The 27,314-nt window shown below is 47.9% G+C and overlaps 1 pseudogene; it reads right to left on the bottom strand.

Annotated features, from left to right (window-relative positions):
* Positions 1 to 26,571, bottom strand: part of LOC128946680 (zinc finger protein 135-like) — a 40,739-nt pseudogene extending 14,168 nt beyond the window's left edge.
* Between the last annotated feature and the right edge of the window lie 743 nt (positions 26,572 to 27,314).

Below are 27,314 nucleotides of genomic sequence, written 5' to 3'. Positions count from 1 at the left end.
TCTGTGGCTCCATGTTGGGGTTCATCCTCCTGGTGCTGCAGCAGAAGGTGAGGGGGGGCTGTGTGTGTCCCCCCCATGCTGGTGTCACCCCCTTGTCCCTCCTGCCCCAGCTCCTGCTCCCCAGAGGGAATTTGGGGAGGGGGCAGAGGGGGTGTACAGCCTCCATCAGGGGATGACCCCAGCCCAGCCCCTTTGCTCAGCACCAGGCTGAGCTCGGGGCCGATGGAAAGCAGACCTTGCAGCTGGGACAGTGTCACTGCGATGTTTTCTGAAAAATCCCTTTGCCAGTGTGAAAAATGCCAATCACTTTTTTTTTAATTTTATAAGTTTAATAATAATAAAATGGTACTAAAAATAGTAATATAATTAGAGTGATAATAATTTGGAAAATTTGAATTAGGACAATATGAGACAATAGAGACAAAGAGTTACAGATGTCCGAGTACATTTTCCTGGGCAGCACCCACCTTAACAAAGGATCAACCCTTAAAAACACTAGCCTGTTGCATATTCATACACCTCATCCATGATGCATAAATTCCATTCAAATACAGGATTCTGTCTGGTCAGTGCCACCTTCTTCCTCTGAATCCTAACAGCGCCTTGGAGGCGGGAAGAAGTTAATTTCTTTTGATAAGAGGGCAATAAATTCTTTTTCTCTGAATGATTTTAGTGTCCTGTATCTGCTATCTCACAGTGAGTCCTTTCTTTAAAAAAAGAATCCTACGTAGCATAGTTTCTATTTTAATATTTTTTATAACCTAAATCTATATTTAACACAGTACTTAAGAGAATTAATACAGCATTGCTTTCTAACACAAGACATATAATATTCATTTCAATATTTGCGAAAAGCCAATCATAAAATACACATTTTTCGCATGCAGGCAAAGCCAGCGAGACAGCAGAGAAAGCGAGAGAGCAGAGGAAGCAACAAAACAAATGCACTGAGAGCAAGAGAGCAAGTTTGAACAGAACTCAGAAAGGGCAAAACCAGCTCAAACCAGGTTAGACTGGAGAACAAGGAGCACCAGGCATGGGCTGATGATCCAGGTAAAAAGTTCCAACATGAGGAGGACGACAGAAGCCTTCATCAAAAGAGCGCCAGAAGACTGACGAGCACCACAGGAGGAACGGACGCAGGCACTGAGGCCACACAGGGTTGTAAAGACGTGACACAGCTTTATGCAAATGTGAGTATGCTAATGAAGTGTTACTATTGTGACTTTTAAAATATAACTGAAGGCTAAAGGAGATCAAGTGGGTGACACCGTGGAATCTCATGTAACTAAATGTGAATTGTTCCAGGACCCAGGAGACCATGGTGACATCGTGGTGGAATCCCATGGAATCAAGTGCCCATGAGTTTCATGGCTCAGCCTCATGGAACGCTGGAAACCATTGTGTCCCAGTGGGAACACATGGAAAAAAGGCTCCTTAGTGACACAGCAGGGCCTCATGGAATGCAAGAGATCATCCTGATGGAATGGAAACTCATGGATTCTAGGGTCCACTGTTTTGCTGCGTAGCCTCATGGAATGCTGGAGACCATTGTGGCACCATGGAAACGAATGGCACAAAGGCTCCACTGTGACCCAGCAGGGCCTCATGGAACCAAGGACACCGCTGTGATACAATGGAATCTCATGGAACCAAGGTCCAGTTGTGACAAAGGTGGGCCTTATGCAACCAAGGACATGGTCATGATCCAATGGAATCTCTAGGATCCAAGGATCAATTGTCAACACCTCAGGGTCTCATGAAACCAAGCACACCATTGTGACACAGTGGAATCTCATGGGAGCAAGGCTCTGCTTTGATCAAGTGGGGCCTTGTGGGACACAGGTGCCACTGGGACATTGTCAGGCCTAGTAGGAACAAGACACCACTGTGTCAGACCAAGGCCTCATGGGACCTAGGAAAGCACTGTGACACAATGGAACCTGATGGAACCAAGGGCCCATTGTGACACGGCAGGGTCTCATGGAACGCCTGTGCCACTGGGATATTGCCAAGGCTCCTGCAAGCAAGGTTCCACTGTGACAAAGGCAGGCCTCGTGGCACCCAGGAGACCATTGTGGGACATTGGAATCTCATGGAACCAAGGCCCCATTGTGGCAAAGCTTGGCCTTATGGAAGCCCATGAGTGCCACGGGGACATCTCCAGCCTTGGTGGAAGCAAGTGTCCATTGCGACACAGCACAGCCTCACATCACAGGAGAGCAGAGGGATGCCATGGAATCTTGGGGAACCAAGTGTCAATTCTAAACACAGTGAGGACTCACGGAACCCAGGAGACCATTGTGACACTCCACTTTGTCACAATGGGGCCAGGCTTCTATGAGAATCCATGGGCCCACAATGCTCTCCTGGGTTCCAGGAGGCCCCGCTGTGTCTCAATGGCCCCTTGCCCCCACGAGCCACAGCACGGTCCCCATTGCCCCTGGATTCTGTGAGGCCATGCTGCATTCAAAACTGACACTTGCTTCCATGAGATTCCATTGCATCACAGTGGTCCCTATGTTTCCATGAGGTTCTGCTGTGTCACAGTGGACACTGGGTTCCACAAGAGCTGGCAATGTCCCCGTGGCACCTGTGTCCTGTGGGCCCCACTTTGCCAAAGCAGAGCCTTGGCTCCATGAGATTCCAGGCTGTCCCAGTGCTCTGCTGAGTTCCATGAGGCTCTGCCGTGTCACAATGGATACTGAGTTCCACTTGCCCTGGCAATATCCAAGTGGCCCCTGGCTTCCACGAGGCCCCGTTGTGTTTGCAGGTGACACTTGGTTCCCCAAGATGTCATTGTCACGCCGCTCTCCTGAGCACCCTGAGGCCTTGCTGTGCAATAATGGAGCCTTGTTCCTCCCAGACCTGGCAATGTCCCAGTGGCACCTGTGTCCCATCAGGCCCCACTTGGTCACAGCAGAGCCTTGGCTTAACAACTGACCCTTGTTTCCTTGAGATTCCATTGGTGAAAAACACGTTCACTCTCCTGTGAGAGTGTACAAAGTTTAATAAAGGACAATGGGAGACCAGGACCATGGAGCAAAGGTTATTACAGCCGGGTGCATCTTGGCACTCAGCCAGGAGCACCCTGTTACCTTCGGGGATCTCCTGAAATACCTTTCCCCTTACATAAGCCTGTTGCATATTCACAGACCCGCATGCATATCGATAAACTACTTTACATATTCCAGGAACGATTTTACATGGCCCCTCCTTGGGTCTGCCTTTTCAGAGCATGTGTGTTTCTTGGCTGTGGTTTTGTCTCCTTCTCTTTATCACCTCCAGTTTTTGGGCCTTGGTCCACTCTGCCTTCAGACGGGGAGTGCTGATAGTCGGCAGATCTGTACAGGTGTCCTCATCCTGTGTGCATTGGACGTTATCCCATCCAAGCAGGCAGTTTAACAAAAGCACACCCCTATCAGCTATTTCACTACTATGTCTAAGCTCAATTAAAAACAGAAATAAAAACTATATGTTTACAACAAAGTTACTGTAACATAACACATACAAAATCCATTTTAATATTTGCAAAAAGCCAATTTTATGATGTTTATCTCTAACAGGGTGAAGGAGCCCTAGCCCAGGCTCTGGCCCTGCGGGACACGGGGACGCTGCCGGGGGGTGTCTGTCCCCCTGAGCCACCCCCAGGGCCCCAGCCCCCCGTCCCTGTGTCAGGCTCTGGGGTTGATCTCGTGGAACATCCTCTGGGGGAGGCTGCAGTGCCAGGGGCAGGGGGACCCGGGGGGACAGGGGACCCCGCTGTGGCGAGCAGGGTTGGACTGCTCTGGGGGGAGCTGTGACGGGGGCCAGGGCAGAGTGACCTCCCCAGTGACCTCACACAGCCCCTGTGATGTCACATAGCCCCTGTGGTGTCACACAGCCCCCGTGATGTCACACTGCCATTTGTGATGCAACATAGCGCCTGTGATGTCACACTGCCATCTGTGATGCCCCACTGCCATCTGTGATGTCACACAGCCCCTCTGATGTCACACACCCCCTGTTTTGTCAAACAGCTCCTCTGATGTCACACAACCACCAGTGATGTCACAGGCTACCTGTGATTTCATACAGCCTCCTCTATATGAAGTCATTTAGCTGCTGTGTGATGTCACAGAGCAGATGTCACAGGCTTCTCTGTGATGTAACAGCCTTCTCTGTGACATCACACAGCTGCTCTGTGATATCATACTTGATGTTACAACCCACATTGTGATGTCACAGAGCCGCCTTCTATGATGTCACAGCTAGCTCTGTGATGTCACTCCCCCTCAGTGATGTCACACAGCCCAATCTATGCTGTCCCACAGCCCCCTGCTGACATCACAGCTGCCCTGTGCCTCTGTGACACAGCCACAGAGGTGCTGCTGTGACACAGCCCCCTCGGGGCCATCCCACAGCCCCTGCCAGTGCTGAGCCCCTGTGAGCTCCGTCCGTGCCCTGCTGGTGTCCCTGAGGGGCCCTGGCAGTGCCCCAGCCCTGCTGGGCTAGGCACAGGAGCTGCTCCTGGCCAAGGCTGTCTCTCTGCAGTGCTGCCCTTGCCAGGAGCTGCCTCTGGGCCAGGAGCCCGGCCCAGCTCAGCAGCACAGACACAGCACAGAGACTTTAATGAGCCTCTGGGGCTTTGCTGCTCTTTGCATCAGACCCAGTCCCTCAGAGTGTGCTCAAAGAACTTCTCAAGAGCTCAAAGTGAGATTGAAACACTGAAGTTTCTTGTACTTTAAAGAGATTCCTGTGAGAGACAGGACTGAGAAAGTGTCCCCAGGTTCCAGGGAGAGCAGAACACTGGAGGCAGTGATGGCAGCTGGGGACAATCAAGGCAAAGTTGTCTCTGTGCTGAGCACACCTGGATGTGTGTCAGGAATGCAAAGGGCCAAGGCCTGAGCCCCAGCCCCTGGCCAGGCAGATCCTGTCCCTCCCTCCTTGCTCAGGGCTCTTCCCAGGATGGGCACTGGCATGTGGGGATGTGCAATGCCAGGGGCAGGAGCATGGGGCGGCCCCTGCCAGGCTGCTGAGAAGGGACAAGGAGGCAATGAGGCCCCAGCCCTGCAAGGGTCACTTGTCCCCTCCTCGTGGCCTCAGGCCCAGGGCCAGCAGCCATGGCCAAAGTGCTGCCCAAGTTGGCTCTGGCAGGGCTGTCTTGCAGCTGCTGCCCATCCCTGTTCCCTGTGCAGCCCAGGCTGTCCCACAGTGTCCCTGCCCTGCGCCTCTGTCCCTGCAGGCTGTCGGCATCCCCCGGCTGCCCCTCCTGGTTGGGCCCTTCCTTTGCTGACAGCTCTGCCTCCTGCCTGCCCCTGCCTGCCCACACAGAGCCTTGGGCTGCTCCAGGCTCCTGCTGGGGATGTGCTGCACCACAGCCCTGCCCTGCCAGGGAAATTCCTTTCTCCTGGTGCCAGTCTGGGCCTCCCCAACTGCACTTGGCATTAATTCTTTCTCTCTCTGGCTGTTTTCCACTATGTCAAAAGGATCCACCATCCCTGAAATTGCTCTTTAAACACTCTCCTGGCTCTGCTCCACTGTGCTCAGTCTCCACCCCACCAAGCACAGAGCTCCTTTGTCCCTATACAGTGCTCATGCGCCCAAGGCCTCCAAACCCCTCCTTGGACATCTCTGGGCCCTCTCCAAGGTGTTTCCAAATGAAAACATTCAGCTCATAGTCTAAGAAAATCACCAGAGGACAGGGCCAGACTGACCTGTCTGTCCTGGCTACTTTTGTCTGGGAGCAATCCTTGGATATACAGAATTTGGGAGGCCAAATTCTAATTTTGGCCATGGTCCCTGGACAAGAAGGTTGGTTCTTTTCCACAGGAATGAAGGAACAGAGCCCCAGTGTTTCCAGGACAGATGAGAGGTGACCATCAGTGGCCAAGGCCAGCCAGAGCTGGCAGGTTTAATTTAGCGAGATACTCTTGCAAATAGGAATATTTTTAGGGAGAGTACCAATTTTGGCAATGGGTATCTGAAAAGTCAGACAGTTCTTTTCCAAAGCAAGGAAAGCATGGAGCCCCAGTGCTCCAGAAGCTGATGAGAGGCAGCCCTTGACATCCCAAGATCAGCCAGAGCTGTCAGGTGGTCCCTGGGAAGCCAAGCCAGCCAGAGCTGTTCCATGTTCCCTTGGTTCCATGGGGCCCCACAGTGTCCCAATGGTCCCTTGCTTCCATGTGGCCCTGAGGTGCCATAATGCCCCCTTGGGGACATGAGGCCCTGAAGGTTAGAATGGTCTCTATGGTTCCATCAGGCCCCACAGAGCCATAATGGTCTCTGGCTCCATGGAGCCCCTCTGTGTCACTATGGCCCCTTGGTTCCATGGGCTCCAGTGGTGCCACAATGATCCCCTTGGTTCCATGAGGTCCCCACATTGTCCCAGGGATCTCCATGGGAAGGAAAGAACCCAGCCCCAGTGTTGCACGGGCAGCCACCAGAGGCCAAGGTCAGCCAGCCTTGACGGTACTGGCAGCTTTTGCCTGGGAGCAAAGGTTTTGAGGAAATATTGCCTAACCTGCCTAGGCTGCCAGGTTTTGAGGAAATATTTGTGTTATGCTTTTGTCTAATATTGTTATGTTGTCTGCAAGCATTTTTGTGATTTGCTAAGATGGGAGTTCGAATTGCGGGACAAGGATTCGATATTTTGTGTCAACTGTAATTCTTGTGTATGTAAGAATTTATTGTGATATTATCTGCAAACTGTACCTTGATTTACAGCTGTTTTTACGGGTGTGTGTGACAGCCCGAAGTTGACCAGTATCGGTACTATACGGTTTGCCAGCGATATCTCGTGGTAAAGCGGTGTACTTTGATAGACCGGAAAGGTAGGACAGTTTGGATTAAAGAATGTGGGTATGAGTGGGAGCGAATGACCGATTGGAAATTGTGTGTATGAAGTGTTAAAATAAATTGGCATACAGTGTTTGCGGGAAAGAGATTAAACCGAAAACACAGATGTAGAGAATAGCCATGGGAAGTCAACAGAGCAAGGACGTGAATATGAAAACCCCCTTAGGATGTATCCTAAAGCACTGGAAGGACTTGGGAGGAATTCCGGGGAGAAATATAAGTAAGAAAACACTCCTAAAATATTGCACACAGTGGTGGCCATTGTATAAATTAGATGACAATGAGAAATGGCCGCCGGAGGGAACAACTAATTATAATACTATTTTACAACTGATGCTTTTCCTCCGCCGGCTTAATAAATGGGACAAGGTGATGTATGCTGACATGTTCTTCACCCTAAGAAATAAACCAGAGTGGCAGAAAGAGTGCGGAGTAAACGTGGCACCTCAGGACCCTCTAGTGTTGGCCCTGGAAAAAGATAAGAAAGGTTCAAAGCCTAAAGAACGTTGCTGTGATGCATGTAGCATTGGGCAACAATGTCTTAAGTTAACAAGAAGAGACAGTGGAAAGGAGAGCGAAATAAGCCTGTGGGAATACCATCCCTTCGCTCCAGGGCGGGAAGGGCCTCTTCCCAGGCCAAAAGAGGAACAAGGGGATCCTAGCCCATTAAAGGAACTGGATCGATGGTGGAAATCTAGGTTTGGGCACAGCCCCCAGAAACTAAACAACAGTTGGGAAGGGGGTACTCCATTAAAATCAGGGATCGATGAAAGGAAAAACAGCCCTCAGAGACTAGAAAGTCCACAGGGGTCGGGGAGCTATATGGATCCTGACAGCCCACCCAGACTGGAAGTCGAAGGGGAGGAAGGCAGTCCGTCAGGAGCAGAGAGCCGAAGGGAGACACGTAGCCTGCCCGAGCTCAGTCCATATGGGGATAACAACCCATCCAGAAGTGGAGGCATCTGTAGAATGGAGACCAGCACACCAAGAACTGGGGACAAAAATAACTCACTGGGAAGCGACCTCTCTAAATTGAGAGGCGACGTCTCTGAATTAAGAGACAGTGAGAGGAGTAACAATGAAATAGGCGAAAAGGAGGTAGAGAGCAACTCACAGAAACTGAATATAATAATACAGATAGAAGATAAGAGGGATGAGAAAAGATCAGAGGACGAGAGGGACAGCAGCCCGGAACAGGATAGGCGCCGGCAGATGCGAGAAGAAAGGCGACAGATGCAGAGCGAGAGGCGGTTGGACTGTGTAAACCATGCTAGGGGAGTAGTAGGAAAAGAGTTGACAGAAATTGAATGTGAAGATGAAGAACAAGGAAAGGGAAAGAGAAATAGGGAAGACACTGAGGCGCAGGAAGAAGATCCCGGGGAGGGGATCAGTCACTGGTATTATACCAGATCTGTGGCACGAGGGGAAGCAGAGCAAAGGGAGAAAGGGAACCATACGATAGCCCCTCTCCGACAGCTTGTGCCAATGGTGGGGGAGAAGACTAGAGTAAAGGTGCCATTCTCGACAAGTGATCTAAACAATTGGAGGGATGAGGCAAAGAATTTCAGGAGGAATCCAGAGGGGGTAGCGAAGAGATTTGAGTTGATGGCAAAAAATTTAGATATTGATTGGGAAGATATAGAGGTGATGCTGTCGGAGTTGACGGATACAGAAAGGGAACTCATATTGGAAACAGGAAGACGACATGCTCAGGTACTATCAGGGAGACTAGAAGATAATTTTCCCAGTAGTAAACCAGAGTGGGACCCGGGCAATGCAGAGCACTATCAGCGATTAGTGCAGTATAGAAAACTGATAGCGATGGGCTTGCGTAATGCGATTCCTAAGGCTATCAATTGGTCAATGCTATATGACATCAGACAGGGAAAAGATGAGACCCCATCGGAGTTCCTGGATAGGCTTAGGGCAGCGATGAGACAATACACACCCCTGGACCCAGCAACAGAAGAAGGGAAACAGCACTTGTTAGGGTTGATGATGGGACAGAGTAACCCAGACATCAGGAAGAAATTACAAAAGCTCGAGCATCTAGCAAATAAGAACCTGGAGACACTGCTGAATGAGGCATGGAAGGTATACAATAATAGAGAAGTTGAGGAGAAGAAAAAGGAGGACAGGAGGATAGCTCGAGTAGTGGCTGTAGCAGTAGCAGCTCAGAGGACAGGTTACTCGGAACCTGGAACTAGGGGAAGAGGTAGAGGCAACCCAGTAGGAGGGAGGGGGAGGCTCCAACCTCACCCGACTAGAGTAGGGCCAAATCAGTGTGCTTACTGCCTAGAGATGGGACACTGGAAGCAAGAATGCCCCCAACTAAGGGAAAGGCTGATGGCCACCACTACTTCCACACATGAGGATAGTGAATGAGGGGGACCGGTGGGCCATACCCTAGCAGACCCACTGGTTAAAATGGAGCTAGGGGAAGGTAAAAAGGAATTGAACTTTTTGATTGATACTGGAGCAACCTTTTCGGTTTTAAATCAGGAATTGGTACCCAAAAGTGATGAATTTGTACAAGTTGTGGGAGCAACAGGCCAACCAGAAAAGGCTTACTTTTTCAAACCTATTAAATATAAAATCGGGAAACAAATGGGAATTCACCAGTTCCTGTATTTACCAAATTCGCCAAAGCCCTTATTGGGGAGAGACCTGTTGGAAAACTTGGGAGTCATAATAAAGTTCAACAAAGACAAATTGGAATTTCAAGTAAATGAGGAACAACTGATTACAGCTTTAAGCCTAACAATCAGTTGTGTGGAACCCAAACCTGGGAATCACAATTCCGAGCGAATTCTGAGCGAGACATACCCATTAGTCTGGGCTACTGATATACCGGGAAGATCAAAACAAGCAACACCGATTATTGTTGAACTTAAAGTTGGGGCAAAACCGGTGAAAAGAAAACAATATCCTCTGAGGATAGAAGACAGGAAAGGGATTGAGCCCATAATCAAAAGGTTTTTAGAACTCGGGTTATTGGTAGAATGCGAATTGGATTTTTATACGCCACTCTTGCCAGTAAAGAAACCTAATGGGGCTTATAGGCTAGTTCAAGATCTGAGAGCAGTAAACGAAATAACCAAGACATTACATCCGGTAGTTGCTAACCCATTGTCGTGGTTTGACCGGAAATGGGACATCTGGGATATGTTGTTTTGCTGTGGTTACCAATGGGTAATTGGAATTTAAGATGGGCACTTAGTTTGACCAGTGGGACATTTGGATCCGCCTCTTGAGACTACGAACCCAAGGGGTTAAAAGCAGGGCTCTTGGCCTTCGGAGTTCTCTTGGGATTTCCGGCGTGAAGAAGTCTCTCCCCCGGCCCAGTTGCTGGCTGGGCTGGGGGAGGGGAAAGCCACGTGGCCCATCTACGGTAGGCCCGGGTTTGGAGGAAGGGTGGCAGACCCTTGAGCGACCAGTTTATTCCCCCCCCCCAGCCCAGAGAATGCAGCCCGTGCTCGAACTGTATATCTTGAAACTTGATATCATGTGCCGGTAGGCAGCACGGCTGGGAGGAGAAAGGGGGGGGCAGCGGGCAGTCCGGCCGCCTGGGAGAGCTTTTAACCCTTTGGGGAATGTAGGCTTCGCAGAACATTGCCTTTCCTGGGAAAGGGACAGGAGTGGAAGATGAAGGAAGAAAATCAGGCCAGTAAGGAGGGTCTGGCAAAGGGAGAAGAGAGATGTTGAAGGAATGGAGAAAGATGGAGTGGCAGTTTTTGCTGGACTCTTTTTTGTTGTATTTCCATGGACTGTTTCCTGGTGATGCAGAGGCTGTATCGCAGGGGGAAGCGGAGGCTCGGCGTCAAGAGAGTTTGGTTTTGAGACCCCTCGGCCCCAGGGGGTATAGAAGACATGGGGGGGGACAGAGGTCCCAGGGATGTGACTGTACTCTACTTGGAACGAGACGAGGCATTCTTAAAAGGCCCTGAAGGCAGGCCCCTGCCCCATCCCATGCCAGGTGGTGAGAGCACCTCGGCATGGAAAGGAGATGTCACGAGATAGCAAGATACCGGGCGGATTGCTGATTGTGACAAGAAGTCCGTGGCACAAGGAAGGACTCCGTCTATCCCTTATGAGCTGAAGATTTGATTTTTTTTTCCAAAGGGTGGTGCCAGACCGAGTGTGGATAATTTTTGGGAAATGTAAATGTGTTTGGGAATTTGGTGGGAGGAGGATAAGGAAGTGTTTCTGTGTAGTTTTCATTCTCCTTGTTTTTTTCCTGTGTGTGTGTGTGTAGTTTAGTAATATTGTGTGTAGTTTAGTTAATAAACTTCCCTTTATGTTTAAGTTGGAGCCTGCTTTGCTTATTTCCTGGCCACATCTCACAGCAGATATCAGGTAAAGGGTATATTTATGGGGGCTCTGGCTTTGCCAGGCCTAAACCATAACACCCATACACACTTCTAACTAGACTAAAGGATAATTTGGCCTGGTTCACCGTATTAGATTTGAAAGACGCATTCTTCTGCCTTCCCCTAGCCCCCGAGAGTCAAAAGATTTTTGCTTTTGAGTGGGAATCTGTAGATAGAGGAAGAAAGACTCAACTTACCTGGACAGTATTGCCCCAAGGATGGAGCAATTCCCCCACGATTTTTGGAAACCAATTAGCCAAAGAATTAGAACAGTGGGAAAGGCCGCTGGGAGATGGCACCCTTCTGCAGTACGTAGACGACCTCCTAATAGCAACAGTGACAGAGGAAGAATGCATTGAATGGACTATTTCCTTACTAAATTTCCTGGGTTTAAGTGGATATCGAGTCTCTCAACAGAAAGCACAGCTGGTGCAAAAGGAAGTGGTATACCTGGGATACGAATTCTCCAGAGGACAGCGATCCCTGGGAGCAGCTAGAAAAGAAGCCATCTGCCAGATGCCTAAACCAGAGACGGTGAGAGATCTACGCGCCTTTCTGGGGATGACAGGTTGGTGTCGGCTATGGATCTACCAGTATGGGATACTAGCTAAACCACTGTATGATTTGTTGAAGGAAACCGAGAATGTCCTAGTTTGGACTCCTGAAGCAGAAGGGGCCTTCAAGAAATTGAAGCTGGAGCTAATGAGAGCACCAGCCTTAGGTCTCCCAGATGTATCAAAACCATTCTGGCTGTTCTCCCATGAGCGACAAGGGATGGCCCTAGGAGTCCTAGCACAGCAGTTGGGACCACATAAGAGAGCCGTGGCCTACTTCTCCAAGCAGCTAGATGAAGTAAGTAAAGGATGGCCAGGCTGTCTGAGGGCAGTAGCCGCAGTGATAATTAACATAGAAGAGGCCAGGAAGCTCACGTTGGGTCAGAAAATGACTGTGCTAGTATCTCACGCTGTGTCGGCTGTGCTGGAACAGAAAGGCAATCATTGGTTGTCGCCCTCCAGATTCCTAAAATACCAGGCCATCCTGGCTGAATCAGATGACGTAACTATTCAGATAGCTAACATTGTGAACCCAGCTTCATTTCTAGAAGGGAGAGCCCCAGCAGAACCCATCGAACACGACTGCCTGGAAACAATTGAAGCCGTCTACTCCAGTCGCCCGGACCTCAAAGAGGAGCCGTTCGAAGATGCAGACAACTGGTTTTCGGATGGCAGCAGCTTCGTGAAGCAGGGAGTAAGAATGGCTGGCTATGCAGTCACTACCACAGAAAGAGTAATTGAGTCAAACCCTTTGCCTGCAGGGACTTCAGCCCAGAAAGCAGAGCTAATAGCTCTGACTCGAGCCCTGGAATTGGCAGAGAACATGCAAATTAATATATGGACAGACTCTAAATATGCCTTTTCTGTTGTACATGCTCATGGAGCCATCTGGAAAGAAAGAGGACTGTTGACTACACAAGGGAAAACAATCAAGCATGCAGAGGAGGTTCTGCGACTGCTAAAGGCGGTCCAACTCCCAGCACAAGTGGCCATAATACATTGTAAGGGACACCTGAAAGGTAATACTATTCCAGAAATAGGGAACAGGAAGGCAGATACAGAAGCCAAATTGGCTGCCACAAGGGCTAGGGAGGTGAAAGTAACGGCCCTAATACCAGGAGAACTGGATACCAACATCCAGCCAAATTACCAGGAATCAGATCATAAATGGATTCAAAGAAATAAGGGCAAAATATTAGAGAATGGTTGGGGTCAACTGGAAACAGGACAGTTAGTAATACCAGGAAATGTGATGTGGCAGTTTATAAAAGCAGAACATGAGAAAGCCCACTGGGGCTTGGATCCGCTCTATCAGTACCTGCAAGCTAGGATAGCAGGACCGAAATTATTTACCACCATAAAACGTGTCACATCCCAGTGTGAGCGATGCTTGAAGAACAACCCGAATACAGGGACTAAGGTACACCAGGGAGCAATAAATCGAGGTAAATTTCCAGGCGAGGTATGGCAAATTGATTTTTCTGAACTCCCAAGAAAAGGGGGGTTTCGGTACTTGTTGGTATTAACTGATACATTTTCTGGGTGGCCTGAAGCATTCCCTTGCAGGACAAATAAGGAAAGAGAAGTGACTAAAGTATTGTTGAATGAAATTATTCCACGGTTTGGAGTACCGAAGAGCATATCTTCGGATAGGGGTACACATTTCTGTGCAAAAGTAGTGAGAGCAATAAGCAAAGCATTACAAATTAAATGGCAATTACACACACCTTACCGTCCACAGGCCAGTGGGCAAGTGGAAAAGATGAATCATCTTATCAAACAGCAAATTGCCAAAATATGCCAGGAGACTAATTTGCAGTGGTATCAAGCTTTGCCTATTGCTCTGCTGAGGCTGAGAGTCAAACCAAGATCAAAAGAAAGGTTAAGCCCTTTTGAAATTTTGTATGGTAGACCTTATGCTATGCAAGTTGTAAATGGGGACGCCATAGACCAAATTGGTAATCAGTACATTTATGATTATGTAATTACGGTGGGGAAACAGTTTGATAAAAATGCTACTGTAATGATGGAGCACCAACCTAAACAACCTGATTGCAAATTGCATCCATTTAATCCCAGTGATTGGGTGTATGTTAAGAATCTTTTAGGAAAACCCCTACAAGAGAAGTGGGAGGGACCTTTCCAAGTGCTGCTGACTACCTTCACCGCGGTTCGGATCAAGGAGCGACCTACATGGATCCATTACTCACGGGTCAAGAGAGCTCCGGAGAACGAACAAGAGGTGTAGGCGTCATGATCCTGACTGCACTTTGAACCTTTACAACTTGGATCATCGGACTCTTGAAGGCATTGTGGGTGCCTGCTAAGTGGGTGAAACCTGTTTTTGATGCAGCCTCGAGTGGACCGCCTCACGGAAGAGGACAGGGAGCGACTAAAGGAGAAACTGCCCCTAGTCCTACGACCGCTGCTGCTACAGCTGAAGGGACACTCGAGAGGGTTAGACAGAGCACTGACACGTCACTATCAAACGGCCCAGGATTTGAATGATTTTATTGACTCATTATCAACTTTTCGTTTAACAAGTCCGGCAAAGGCACCTTGCCTTGATTGTTATGATCCACATTGTGCTGCCTGGATAGCTCTACGTTGTGGGGGTTGTGATAACACTTTTTGGATAGAACAATCATTATTATGGGATTTATGGTGTCATACTTGTGAGCACGAGCACACGTGGGGTAGAAACTGGGAAGATGAATTAAAGAGACAGACAGGGCAAAATGAATATGTAGCTTTAAATCTTTATGAGTCTCCTGAACAGAAAATTCTTGCTTATTGTCGTTGGAAAGTACAATGTGTTGTGAATAGAATTCAGGTTCAAAGTAAAACACGTATAGTCTCTGTAAGGTGTAGGAAATTAGTACCTTTAACACAGCGTTCGATTGTAGGGCCCTTCAGGGGAAATCCTGAAAGAGCATTAGATCACTGTATTGTGAAGTTGCAAAAATTGAGTTTGCAACTGACAGGACCAGTGAGACTAGGAGCAGCAAAACTGAAAAAAGATAAGAAAAGGAAGGCAAGAAAGGGAGCGACCTCATCTAAATAAGACTATCAGTAATTGTTAAATAGTTTTCTATGATTAGGGCAATTTTACAGCTATGGGACCCTCAGGAAGATATAGATATTGGAGAAGATAACGAACAAGAACAACGATTGCGAAATAAGATACCCCTTGCATTAAAGAAAGAGCTTGAATTGTTAACCCCATATAGTAAGAAAGCCGAAGAGGCTTTGCAGTCACCACCATTGAATTGGTTATATTGGATTGAAGAACCAGACTTTTATACTGGCCCTTACTTACATTCACTTCCTTGTTATGTTTGTAAAAGGGACGTTAACGAATGCTATGCATGGATAGCCTTTCATTGTGCAGATTGTAATCAGGTTTACTGGTACTCACAAAGATCAATAGGATTTTTATGGTGTGCACCTTGTTTTGGAAGGTGGATTCGAAATTTCTTCTGGGTTAGAGCTCTTGAGCAGAGTACTGGCCTGCCAAGACGGACAGGACTACAACTTTTTGAAAGTGTAGAACAAGTGGTTATAGCATATCTTAGGTGGAAGTTGCAAGAAACGCTTAAAACATTTGAAATTATTAGAGCCTCACGCATCGTAGCAGCTCGCTGTAAAGCTGATTTGCCTTTAAACTTACCTCACACTATACCTGTAAGCAAAGATGCTGATTTGGAGTTAGACCAGTGTATTCAAAGACTAACTCAAGTCCACTTTAACCGTCCTAATAAACCAGGTAAAAGACAGCGAAGACGAGAAAAACAAAGAAAGTAGAGAGAGAAATGAAGGTTGTTCTTATTATACTGCTCAATGCTATAGCGAGTGAAGCAGTAGAAAATGGGTGTCCTATAAGATCAGGACTTGACGAAAGAATTCGTAAGTTATAAGAAAAGGGGGGAAATGAAACCCCAAAACAGATAGCCTTCAAGAAATAATGAGTTAAAACATGGAATGTGAAACATTCGAAGAAAGCTTAGCACTTAGGAAACATATAGAGCAATAAATCAGTTAAGGCATGGAACACAATGACAAGAAAGAGAGATAGGGATAGGGGAACTGATGGGCTAAGCATGTTCAGAGCCAACAAAGTCAAGCTAACCCTAATAGCCTTGCCAAGCCATGGGACCAAGCCAAGTACACCGGGAATTGGCCATATTAGGATAGGAGTTCAAAAGTTTAAGGAGGAAGACTCATCAGGTGACCCCTGCCCACGATGAAGGCAACCGGAACGACCACCAAAATGATCCTCAAAAGAGATGTCTCCGCCCACGCTCCACCCACACCACGCCTCTTATGAATATGTATGCAAAAACATGATTATGCATGTGATATGATGTAACTTCATAATCAAAACTGTATAAAAGGCTTACTTCGGTTACGAGATACTTAGAAATCCCTTTTGTGATTTCTCCGACGCGTCGTAATAAAATACCTCCTCTCTATGCTGACTTAAATTGAGTCTCTTAGGCAGTTATTCTCGCCTTTTGGGGCAAAATTCGGCATCATTAGGATTAGGGTTACAAAAGCAAGCAGAGTCTACTCAAAATCAGATGTTAGCTGCTCAAAATCAGGTGTTAGCTGCTCTTGCTCCTCTCCGAAGCGGCTCACTGGCGGTTACACAAGGAGGCTCGAGACCGTTCATCAAGTGTTACCGATGCGGCAATGAGGGACATACGCGCCCAGACACAAGTAGCCGCCGTGACATCGGAGACACCAGCTGCTGCCGTAACATCACTGCACCTCCTGTCTGCAACCAGCAACAGCAGGGAGCCTTGGTTTGGACTTATCAGCAGCAGTAGATGTCACGCTAATGACGAACCGGCCTGAAAGGATACCATCTGGAGTAAAGGGTCCTCTCATTTTAAATGGACAAAGATATGGAGCAATGTTATTAGGACGTTCTTCAACAACTATGTTGGGATTATTTGTATTGCCTGGTGTTATTGATGCTGACTATACAGGGGAAATACAAATCATGGTTTACACCCTTTATCCTCCGATTAAAATAACAAAAGGACAACGCATTGCACAGTTAATACCACTATCACAAATGACATCTGGTATACCATCATTTCCTGGGCAAACACAGAATGAAAAAGGTTTTGGCTCTACTGGTGTTACACTTTTAACTATGGATTTACAAAATAGACCAAAACAAAAAGTGGAAATTACCCATGGACATCAAAGCATAACCCTTTATGGATTATTGGATACAAGAGCTATTACAGCTTTTACAGATGCAGGAAAGAAATCAAGGTGTGCTGCTGTCACCTGGCAAGAAAAAGGACACTGGAAGCATCAACTTCTCACAGCAGACCCTGCAGATAGCTTACAAACTTTGGAATTGTTAGCAGTAGTATGGGCGGTGTCCAACTTACAGGAGCCTTTAAATGTGGTCACAGACTCTATGTATGTTGCAGGAGTAGCCAGACGAATAGAGGAAGCAGCAATTAAGGAAGTGAATAATAAACGATTGTATGAGTTATTGATACAATTGAGGAAAGCTTTACGAGAGAGAAATGCAGTGTATTCTGTGATTCATATTAGGAGTCATAAATGGTCGGAAGGTTTAGGAGAAGGAAATGAACGTGCAGACAAATTGGTTATCTTACTCATTGATAACTCTTGTCCTATTGACAAGCATACATTGGCCAGAGAAGCACATAGTAGATATCATCAAAATGCAAAAGGATTAGCAAGGAACTTTGAGCTGAGTTTGTCAGAAGCTAAGGCTATTGTTAGAGCATGTCCAACATGTAGTTATCATAAGGGTGGAATAGGTTTAGGCATGGGAGTTAATCCTCGAGGTTTAGAAATAGATGAGAAATGGCAAATGAATGTTACGCATGTACCTAGATTTGGTAAAGTTAAGTGTGTGCATGTCACTATAGATACATATAGTCATTACATATGGGCTATGGCTCAGGCAGGGGAGAAAGCTACACATGTTATCAGGCACCTGTTAAGTTGCTTTGCTGTCATGCGAGTCCCAAAGAGTATCAAAACGGATAATGGTCGAGCTTATGTAAGTGCTATGGTCCAGAAATTTCTGAATCAGTGGACTGTTAAGCATGTGACAGGTATTCCACACTCTCCTACTGGACAAGCAATAGTGGAAAGAGTGAATGGCACCCTTAAACAGTATATTGAGAAGCATCAAGATTTGAGAGATCCATAATCATGTTTGGCTAAGGTTCTGTATGTGATCAACCATTTATGTATTTTTGGGGAAGACGATACCCCTCCTGCAATTAAACATCACCCAAGGTCAGGTCAGAAAAATACTGAGGAGACAGAGGTCTGGGTTAAGTATAAGAACCCAAGTACAGGATTATGGGAAAAACCTGCAAAAGTATTATATTGGGGTCGAGGGTATCTTTGTGTTTCCTCACCTACAGGACCTTTGTGGGTGCCTGCTAAGTGGACTAAACCTGTTTTTAATGCAGCCTCTGGTGGACCACCTCACGGAGGAGGACAAGGAGCGACTGGGGAAGAAACTGCTTCTAATCCTACGACGGCTACTGTTACAGTTGAAGGGACACTTGAAAGCGGTGGACAGAGCACTGACACGTCACTATCAGACGGCCCAGGAGTTGATTGGTTTTATTGGCTCATTATCAACTTTTCGTTTAACAAATCCAGCAAAGGAACATTGCCTTGACTGTCACGATCCACATTGTGCTGCCTGGATAGCTCTACGTTGTGGGGGTTGTGATAGAACTTTTTGGATAGAACAATCATTATTATGGGATTTGTGGTGTCACATTTGTGAGCACGAGCACACGTGGGGTAAAAGCAGGCAAGATGAATTAAGGAGACAAACAGGGCAAAATGCATATATAGCTTTAAATCTTTATGAGTCTCCTGAACAGAAAGTTCTTGCTTATTATCGTTGGGAAGTACAATGTGTTGTGAATAGAATTAAGGTTCAAAGTAGATCACGTATAGTCTCTGTAAAGTGTAAAAAATTAGTACCTTTAACGCAACATTCGATTGCAGGGCCCTTCAGAGGGAATCCTGAAAGAGCACTAGACTGCTGGATTGAAAGATTGCAAACATTGAGTTTGCAAGTGACAGGACCGGTAAAGTTAGGAGCAGCAAAACTGAAAACAGATAAGAAAAAGAAGGTAAGATAGGGAACGACCTCATCTAAATAAGGCTATTAGTGATTGCTAATTGGTTTTCTATGATTAGGGCAATTTCACGTCTATGGGACCCTGCCTTGTGGGATGCTGTAGCTCCATGGGACCCTGCCTGGTGGGATGCTATAGGTGTTGAAGAACAAGAACAGCGATTACGAGATAAGATACATTTTGTATTAATGAAGGAGCTTGAATTGGTAGCCTTATATAGTAAGAAAGCTGAAGAGGCTTTGCAATCACCACCATTGAACTGGTTGGATTGGATCACACAGACAAATTTTAATACTGATCCTTTCCTATATACACTTCCTTGTTACGTTTGCAAAAAGGATAATGATAAGTGCTATGCTTGGGTAGCTTTGCATTGTGCTGATTGCAATAAGGTTTATTGGTATTCACAGAGGACAGTAGGAATTTTATGGTGTCACCCTTGTTTTGGGAAGTGGATTCAATATTCTTCCTATTATAGAGCTCTTGAGCAAAGTACTGGTCTACCAGGAAGGTCAGGATTACAACTTTATGAGAGTACAGAACAAGTGGCCATAGCATATACAAGGTGGAAATTACAGCAAGTACTTAGAGAGCTTGAAATTACTACATCCTCACGCATCATAGCAGCTCTCTGTAAAGCTGATTTGCCTTTAAACTTACCTCACGCTATACCTGTAAGCAAGGATGCAGATTTGGAATTAGATCAGTGTATTCAGAAATTGACTCAGCCTTACAATAGACATTCTAACAAACCAGGCAAAAGACAACGAAGAAAGGAGAAACAGAGAAAGCAAAAAGAAAAATGAGGTTTGTTTTTATACTGCTTAATGCTGCAGCAAGTGAAGCAATAGGGATAACACGTTTCAGTCAGCCAAGAGAAAATGTATGGGTAACACTTGCTAATCAAATTAATCAATCATCGCTTTGTCTTAGTCTTGGAGGAGTTACTAACCCATTTCGAACATGCCTGGTGGGACTTCCGGTGTGGTCTCCTAGAGAATATTGCAGTTTAATAAGTAATCGAACCTTATGCATGCATAACATGTCAAACATCACATTGCCAGCACAGCAAGGGTATACTGCAGTTCAGAGTGATGGCTATCGCCAATGCTTACTAATCCAATCACTTAACACTTCCTTGCATTCTCCTCCTGAAGAATTAGATCTTTTTGGAAGTGCAAATGCCGGTATGTCTAACACTACAACTGGCGGATGGTTCAGTTTCAAACCCTTGGATGCTCAGAATTTAAATAAACCTAAAGACACATGGACCACCTTAGATTCATCCCTGAATTTGAGTGAATTCTCTCCACAGCATTACAGTCAATGTAACGGCACAAACATCACGGCACCAATGAAATTACCCACAGGAATATTTTTGATCTGTGGAGACAGGGCGTGGAATGGTGTACCAGCTAAACCACAGGGTGGAGCCTGTTATTTGGGAAAATTGTCCTTCTTTCACCCTAATGTATCCTTGCTAATGCAGCTCAGTCAAACATCAAACAGGAGAATGCGTAGTATACATGACTTGGACTGCAGCCAGATAGGAGATCCACAGTTTTGGGGTACATTCAGGCAAGTAGTAGTTTCAACTATTTTACCAGGAGGATCTGCCAATAAGGCTATGAATTTAGCAAAGCAATTAGGGTGCTGGACAAGAGATGAGCTAAACAGGACATCCCAAATTCTAGACATGTTAACTGCAGATGTGCAGAGTGTTAACCATGCTGTTTTGCAAAATAGAGCTGCTGTAGATTTTTTGCTCTTAGCACAAGGGAATGGATGTGAAGAGTTTGAAGGAATGTGTTGCATGAATCTGTCTGATCATTCGGTGTCCATTCACACTAAGATAAAAGAATTGCAACAAGGACTTCACAATCTCAAGGAAGAAGAAGGTTTAGGAATTGACGAGTGGCTTAAAACCTTAGGACTTGGGCCATGGCTGAGGAACCTTGTGATCTATGCTATAGAACTACTGGGTGTAGTTTTACTGTTTTTGCTTATTTTGCCTTGTGTCTTTAATTGTATTCAAAACATGGTCAGTCGTATTATAGCAAAAATGCAGACTAGTCTTCTTGCTCAAGAAGAAAACGGGGGAAATGTGGAGGATTTTATTAAGAGTTGGTTAGCTGAGAAAGGCCATACTGACATAATACCGCTGGTTAAGCTTGAAAGGGAGGTAGGCAGTCTCTGATTCAGTCTTGCCTGACTGCTGACAGGCAAGAATGCCGGATGACCTTGCTGCAACATGAGGAAAGGGAGGTGAGATTAGTCCTGAATATCTGCAGAAGGTAACAAAAGAATAAGAACAAGAATGTAGAAGTAGGCGTAGTTGCTGATATGTAACTAACCAATCCTGAGCTCAGCTTTTGCAATATGTATGAACTTATTAAGAACTGTATTTAACCCGCCGTATTTGATCAATAAATTGGACTTGGATGAACCAATTGGTGTCTGGGTCTCCTTCCTCTGACAGTGGTGATCTTGGATCTGCATTGTCACAAGGGTCCCTTGGTTCCATGAGTTTCTGGACTGTCAGCAATGGTTTCTTTGTTCCAGAGGGGCCTTGATGTGTCACAGGGACTCCGTGGCTGGGGTTTGTGTCTCACTCACACTGGAACCCCAGCACTTGGTAGCCATGTGCATTTCTTTCTATAGAGCTTCTGTCCCCCTGTCTCTCTGTCTTCTCCTTCTAATGCTCTTGATATGGAACATTTTTTGATACCTCAGCAACTGAAGTGATTAAACGTTTCCAGGTGCAACGGGCTGAGTTAATGAAGTTACTGCTATTGTGTTTTATGTTGAATTGCATGTTTTCTTATATCTTTTGCCAAAGTTTCTTGATTTTCTGTACTTTGCCAGTAAATTTTGTGTCATTTTGACCTCTTGAGAAGATATGGTTGGTGTTTCTCCTGTGCACCAAACTCCAGTAAAGGAACCCTTGGTTACTGTGAGAAATGACTGCTGACTTTCAACATTTTAAAAGGTTTATTCAACCTTAACAAAAATGAGACGAAAAGGACTAAATAAGGAAGAACAGGCCTGGGAACTTCCCTCGTGGCTGCCTACCACGTGCCTGGCCCGTCCTCAAGATGGATGCTTCGCCTTTTAAACCCCAGGGAATTGCATCAGCCAACCCTGGCCCCTCCCACAGTCTGTCAGTCAACTCTTCTTTGCTGTTTATTGGTGGACTCTGCTTTCCTGCAGCTTGATTGGAGGGTCAGGCGCTGTCATGCCACGCCCCCTCCCCAGGAACAAGTTTTTGTACTCGCCTTCTTTCCACCTGTCCTGAATGGCTCAGGCTGTCTGATGGCAAAAATAGGGGGGAAAGAGGACTGTGGGGAGAACAGAGGATATCTAAACAACAGACTGCAATAAAATAATCACACATCAATAAAGCTTCTCTTAATATTCACACAGCATTCATCCTTTAATTGCGAGAGCCAATCATCTCATTAGCCATCTATAACACAAAGGGACCTAAAATCACCATTAAAAGGTAAGAATACCCAAAGAGGACGAAAATCCAGCCATATGGGCCTAAAATCAGCCAAAGGCATCTAAAATCCACCCTAAAACTGCCAAGCTTTTCTTGAAATAACTCAAACAGGCCCAAACCCCACCCAAATGGGCCTGAAATCATCCAAAGGGATCTAAAATCCACCCTCAAACTCACCACATTTGGCCTGAAATCAGCCAAAGAGGCCTAAGATCCACCCTAAATGTTTGCAATCCCTGCAAGAGATCTGAAGCCTAACCTAAACCTGCCCAGTTTGGCCTAAAATCACCCAAATGGACCTAAATTCTCGAAGAACAAGACCAAACCCAGCAGCAGAACCGGCACCAGCCGCAAGACTGAGACCGACACTGGGACTGGGATTGGCAGCGCTACAGGACCAGCACCGGGACTAGGACCGAGACCCGACCAGAACCAGCACCAGAACTGGCACTGGGACCAAGACTGGGACCAAGCCTGACACTGGGACCGGCACCAGGAGCACTTTGGAACTGGGACTGGCTCCGGCAGCGCTCCAGGACTGGGATCAGGACCGAGACTGGAAGCTGGCACCCGCACCGGGACTGCTCTGGGACCGGGACCAGGACCGAGACCACGAGCCCTCCAGGACTGACACCGTGACCATCACCGGAACCAGCACCGAGACTGGCAGCGCTCTGGGACCGGGACCCAGACTGAGATTGGAACTGGAGGCACTCCGGGACCAAGACCGGCGCCAGTAGCAGCACTGGGTCCAGAACCGCTCTGAGACCGAGACTGAGACCAGGACCGGCACCGCTCTGCGATTGAGATTGACACGAGAACCAGAATCAGCACTGGGAGTGCTCCGGGACTGAGACAGAGATCAATGCTGGCACTGGGACTGGGATCAGCGCCAGGATCACTCCGAGACTGGCACCGGGATTGGAAATAGGATTGGAAATGGGATTGGCACTGGGATCCCTCCCAGGCCTCTGCGTTAATTCCGGGGAGCTTTGGCTGCACCCCTGAGCAGGATGGGGCGGGGCCCCTTGGCATGGTGGGACCCCCTTGGTTCACATTGATCCGGTGCAGCCATCCCGGTCCATATGGTCCAGTTTGTATGATCCCAGTCTCTGCTCCTCATCCATACGGTCCCAGCCTGTGAAATCCTAGTCCACGTGATCCCAGTATGTACAATCCCACCCCATACAAGCCCAGTCGGCATGACTGCAGTCTGTACGGTCCTGATCCATATGATCCCAGTTTGTATGATCCCAGTCTGTATGGTCCTGATCCATATGGTCCCAGTCTGTGCAGTACCAGTCTGTGGGATCCCAGTCCATATGGTCCCAGTTTGTATAGTCCTGCAGGGCACACACACCAAGGTCTGGAATTCCAGTTCCCAGACAGGAAAAGATGTTCCTGCCCTTGAAGGCAAAGCTCTTAAGAAGGGGCTGAAAGCCAAGTGGAGCAAGATCCTACAGTGACATTTCACTGCCAGCCTTCAGAACTTCACCCATGGCTGTTGTAGCTCCTGCACTGGGAATTAAATCAGGGCAGGGTCTTTGGTGGCAGCTGCCCTGGCTCAAGGGAGGCACTGAGAGAGAAACAGAGCAGGCAAAGAGCGGCAGGAGAGAAAGGAGGACACAAACACAATCAGCTGAGAAGGTGGCACTCTGCAAACAGAACTGCAAGCGACTGAAAATGAATGGGACAGAAATCAGTAACCCTGGAAGTTTTATTTACTATCAAATACATCCCACCCACCCAGCTCCACACAATCCCCATCCCACCACTCCAAATTGGGATCCCACTTCTCCCAGTCTCCTTCCAACTCACTTCCATGGCGGCTGTGGAATGGAGTGAGTTTGGCATGTGATTCAGTTTTTTAGGATGGGAAAGGCATTTTGAAGTGGGATTGAGCCTGTATGAAATAAAATTCAGCTGATTGGCATTGGATTCAGTTGTTTTCAGGTGACCCTCTTGGCTTTTGGAGTGCAAACAGATAGAGAACAGTGCGCAAAATCTCCCCCCTCAGACCGCACAACTCCTCCAGAATATTGCCTCCAAACCATCAATTCCCCTTTAAACACCTCTGAAATTGTCGAACTTTAGATATCTTTGATCAATTTATTTCATTTAACCCTGTTTAAGCTGTTTCTAAGGGATGAAGATGAAGCAGAAGAAAATAAAGGTCAAACCAAAAGGAGAAGCAGCCAGCTTCTTGCCAATATGGATCACAGGGAATGTGAGTGACCAGGGCTGTGCCCAAAGTGCCTCCTCCAGTGGGGGATGGAGCTGGAGCAGAGCACGAAGCTCTTCCCACACTTGGGGCACTCGCAGGGCTTCCCTTACCGGTGGCTGTATTGGTGTTGGCTCAAATGAGAGCTCTGTGTGAAGCTCTTCCCACATTCCCCACACTCGTAGGGTCTCTCCCCAGTGTGGATGCACCGGTGGGTGATGAGTTGGCAGTTGTACTTAAATCCCTTCCCACACTCAGGGCAGAAGAAGGGCCTCTCCTCTCTGTGAATCCGATAGTGCTGGAGGAGACTGGAGTTGGTCTGAAACCTCTTCCTGCATTTATCACACTCGTAGGGCCCCTCCCCAGTGTGGATGCGCCGGTGCTTCATGAGGGTGGAGTTGTCCCTGAATCCCTTCCCGCACACGGGGCATTGGAAGGGCGTCTCCTCTGTGTGACTCTGATAGTGGCGGAGGAGATTGGAGCTGGTCAGAAACCTCTTCCCACACTCCCCACAGTCGTAGGGCTTCTCCCCAGTGTGGGTCCTCTGGTGCTTGGTCAGGTCAGACCTGCAGGTGAAGTTCTTCCCACATTCCGCACAATCGTAGGGTCTATCCCCAGTGTGGTTCCTCTGATGCAGGATAAGGTGGGAGCTCCGACTGAAGCTCTTCCCACACTCTCCACACTCACAGGGCCGTTCACCAGTGTGGATCCTCTGGTGCAGGATCCGGTTGGAGTTCCACCTGAAGCTCTTCCCACACTCCACGCACGTGTGGGGCTTCTTCCCATCACGGAGCTGCCCATGGAGCAACAGCTCCGAGCTCTGGCTCGATTTCCGCTTGCCTTCCTGGCCCAGGCTGGCTCTTTCCCCCTCAGATCCCCGCCAGCTGCGTTTGCAGCCCTTCCTTGTGTGGTATCTCCGGGGCTTTTCCTCCCCGTTGGCTTCCTGCACCGTGGAGCTGCTCAAAACGGCCTCTGCCACCAGGTTCTGCCGCGGGCATTTGTCCTCCCTGCTCTCCATGCTCAGCTCCTGCTCTGGGGGAGGAAGGACAAGGACAGGATGGGATTTGCCTCCGTGCCACAGGCAAGGGCAAGGAGATCCCCCCAGGGCTGAGCTGCAGCCGGGGCTGTTCTGGGCTGGGAGATGGAGCAGCACAGAGGGGAAAGGGGCACTGACTTCCTCCTCACCTGCCTCAGGGTCCCCAGGCATCTTCCTCTTCCTCACAGCCTCGCTGGTGTTGGGAATGGGAAATCCTGGTTTGGGGAAAACAAGGGATGAGCACGTTTGTAGGAGCATCGGAGGGTCGCACGGTCGGGATGGATGGAGACGAGAGATCTCTGAAGCCAGGTTGTGGATCTTGCAGTTTATTGCAAAGGGCCTGGGTGCAGGGCCCTGCTTAGAGCTGCCAGCCACAGCTTGAAGCAGGCCAGAGAGAAAAGAGGGGCAGAGAGGATGAGAGAGTAAGAAAGGAAGAGGGTAAGAGCGTAAGAGAGTAAGGTTCCCGTTACAATACAATAAATCTTCTTCTGTGTTGAATATTCTATTTCTCACTAATCAGTCTAGGGCAAGATAAAATCCTATACCATTTACATGTAAGATTCATTACGTCATCATACTGTGTTACATTTTAACACCTAAAAACTACTCTTTGGACCCCTTCTGCTGAGCTAGTAGGGTCTGCTCTGACCGCTGGGTCTGTCTCCAAGCAGGGGGAATTGTTTCATCAAAAGGGGATTACCTTCAGCTGGCCCACACCATTGTTTTCCAGTTGTTCAGTAAGGTATCACAGAGCTTGCTTTCATTTCAATCTTGTTTCTACTTCCTATATTCTCAGAATCTTATGCCAGACAATCATATTTATAAGGCTTCCCTGTGTTATCTTACCCCACACACGTTGAGTTTCAAGGTCTCTCTGCCCAAGTCCATCTGTACGAGTCACTGGACACCTGGGCTCCAGAAAAACCTCCCAAACACCAAGATTCAGCCCTGAAAAAGCCTCCCAGGAGTTTCCCATCCATGGTCCCTCCCCTCTGCTGTTCGGGGGTTCCCCCCGTCCCAGCTGCTGGGGTCACACTTGGATTGGGGGTCCCCCTTCTCCTCGGTGCCTGCCCTGCCCAGGCTGCTGGCAGTCCCAGCAATGCCAAAAGCTCCCCCCTCTTCACTCTCCCCATTTCGGGATGCCGGGGCTCTTTGGGCTCCCAGACTCTCTTCTCCCCTCATTCTCTGCTCTGGGCTGCAGCGGCTCCAAGGAGTCCCCCCTGCCCCTCTCCAGGCTCTTGAGGCTCCCGCCAATGGCGGCGCTTCCCCCTCTCTGGGCTCCCCACTTTGGGCTCCTGGGGGACACAGGGCTCTGCCCTCCAGGCTGCCTCTGCCGGCAGCCACCACTGGCACCCCCCGATGTCCCCCCGAGGGGCCTTTTCCGCTCAGCCTTGGACTGCTTCATTCTCCAAACATCCCCTGAAAAACCCAACTGGGAGCAACTGGGAGTGGCTGGGAACATGCTGGAGGGAATTGGACTACACTGGGAGATACTGGGACGGACTGGAATGAAAGTGAGGGTGAAAGAGAGCAACTGGAACCATGTGGAGCACAACTGGTTCATACTGGCAGGGACTGGGAGCACACTGGGCTCATCATTGGATCATACTGGGAGGGACTGGACTAATACT

This window comes from Melozone crissalis, unplaced genomic scaffold (assembly GCF_028551555.1).
Source record: "Melozone crissalis strain CALT ecotype California unplaced genomic scaffold, PUWL_Pcris_2 ptg000082l_1, whole genome shotgun sequence".
NCBI classification, from domain to species: domain Eukaryota; kingdom Metazoa; phylum Chordata; class Aves; order Passeriformes; family Passerellidae; genus Melozone; species Melozone crissalis.
Note: the sequence above shows the minus strand (reverse complement) of the source record. Positions and strands in the feature narration are given on the sequence as shown.